Source organism: Myxocyprinus asiaticus, chromosome 6 (genome assembly GCF_019703515.2).
Source record: "Myxocyprinus asiaticus isolate MX2 ecotype Aquarium Trade chromosome 6, UBuf_Myxa_2, whole genome shotgun sequence".
Taxonomy (NCBI): Eukaryota; Metazoa; Chordata; class Actinopteri; order Cypriniformes; family Catostomidae; genus Myxocyprinus; species Myxocyprinus asiaticus.
In genome coordinates, this window is record NC_059349.1 from 13,077,424 (window position 1) to 13,079,831 (window position 2,408).

General features: G+C 34.6%; 1 non-coding gene across 1 annotated transcript; it reads right to left on the bottom strand.

Annotated features, from left to right (window-relative positions):
- Positions 1 to 1,762: 1,762 nt before the first annotated feature.
- Positions 1,763 to 1,895, bottom strand: LOC127443236 (small nucleolar RNA SNORA13). The gene has a single exon (XR_007897628.1). It is a non-coding gene; the product is annotated as a small nucleolar RNA SNORA13 (small nucleolar RNA).
- Positions 1,896 to 2,408: the final 513 nt, after the last annotated feature.

Consider the following 2,408-nt stretch of genomic DNA (forward strand, 5'->3'; position numbering starts at 1 on the left):
GTTCTATAAGGTTATATAGGTTGCGTAAAATTGATACAAATTAGTAGGGGAGAGCAGGAATAATTTGAACGTTTTGTTTTTTGCTTTTATTCAAAAAATATTAAGCCTATAAATGCCTAAATATGTCTGACATATCAGCAGTTAATACCGGAGTCAATTAAACTAAAACCCAACTGAGTTAGAAACAAGCTAAAAGAAGGCTACATGATGTTAAATTAATTACTCCTAAGCATGCCTAATCATAACAATGCAACAGTGGTATGCAATAAATATTACAGTAAATGAAAAAGCTTTATAATGTGAATTTATGTTTTCTGTCTACATATTAAAGGAATTTTCCAGGTTCAATACAAGTTAAGCTCAATCAACAGCATTTGTGGCATAATATTGATTAACACAAGTTAACCTTGACTCATCCGTCCTTTTCTTAAAAAAAATAAAATACATTTAAAAATTTTTAAAAAAAAATCTGTGTTCCAGCAAGGCACTTACAATTGAAGTAAATGGGGACAACCCGTAAATGTTAAAATACTCGCTGTTTAAAAAGTACAGCCACAAGACATAAACAATATACCATATGTTAATTTTAGTTTGATAAAAATCATTAACTTTTTCTGTTGTTATAAAAAAAAAAACTTTACAACTTCATTATTACGATGTCAACAAACTCTTAAACAACTGTAAAAAATGATTTGAACAAGCTCAAATAATACAGGAGTTTTAACAGAAGAATTAATGTAAGTGCTTTTATGAAATAAGCTTCACATTTCTGCCTTTAAACCCTCTAAAAATTGGCCCCATTCACTTCCAATAGTTATTTTATACAATAATAGGACGGTTACTGAGATTAAGCTAGTATTCCACTGGTCATGTGATTCTAACATGGCAGCCCTCATGTGTTGACCCTCTCCATGTAGAATAAAACAGCTTTTAAGGTTGCTGATATGACTGAAGCCTTCATCTCATTTGAGTGGTCATGATTTTATAAATACATCTCAATTACAATTAACAAATCTTACAAAACCTTTTTATATATAAAAAAGTTTCCATCTTTATCACAAAGACACATTGATGTAAAGCATAAACATCCCCCTAATTGTGTATGGAAAATAAAATGCTTATGGTGGTGTAGTGAACTAAAGCACTGAACTGATAAGCAAAAGGTTGTTGGTTCAATCCCCACAGCCACCACCATTGTGTTCTTGAGCAAGGCACTTAACTCCAGGTTGCTTCAGGGGGATTGTCCCTGTAATCAGGGCACTGTAAGTTGTTTTGGATAAGTGTCTGCCAAATGCATAAATGTAAATGTTATAAATTCACACACAAAATCACAAATGTGAAGGTTTTATTAATAAAAGTGTCAAGTATTCCACAGCCTCTGGAAGAGAACAGAAGAAAACCATTAAGCCAGCAATCACCATTAATATCATATGAATGCTGAAAATTGTGTTTAGCAACGCATTCATTTTTATAAAACACCGGCCAAGTCTTATTGGTCAAAATATTAACAGATCAAAAGTCAAGCACATCATTTTGAGCCAGTTTTAATAAACTCACCTGCCACCCAGCAGAACACAGCACCGATCCTTTAATGCTGGGTAACTAGAAAGTATCACCCTGATGCTTTTGGAGGCTTTACATCCTTTATAACAGACAGGAATTTGTTATTAGAAAGATTAACCTTTGCATTATGGATACAGAGCATTATGGACTACGTCTCACACAAACTGCATAATAATGCACCATTAGTAGTCTACCTTATTAATGTCCATAACATAGAACTTTTGAAAGACATTGGAGTAAACACCTTTCAGCAGCCACCTCATGTATTCATGTATGCCTTAGTTGACACCACATTCATCTAACCAGTAATGAACAGGTAACACTTTAAGGCAAGATTATTTTCAACAAGGCCGGGTCTAATGGGGGCAATGTTTTGCCCCGAGCCCCAAAAGGTTTCAAATATCCATAGGTGCATACCAACTGTCATTTAACAACCCCATCCATGTTGCTGTAGCCAGCTTCTTAAAGGTATAGCCCAACCAAAAATGAAAATTCTCTCATCATTTACTCACCCTCATAATCGCCAAAGGACTTAAATATTGATCTGTTTATCAGCCGCACCCATCATATCGCTTCTGAAGACATTGATTTAACCACTGGAGTCACATGGATTACTTTTATTCTGCCTTTATGTGATTTTTGGAGCTTCGAAGTTCCGGCCACCATTCACTTGCATTGTATGGACCTACAGAGCTGAGATGAAGCATTTACATGTTTCCATTGATCATGGTAAAATTATTTATTTGTTGCTCATGGTCCTTGTGGTGTCAGTCAGCATGTTGTCACACGCTACATTTCCCACTGGTTTTAAAGTAATGCTGCAAAAAAAAAAGGCAGGACAATTA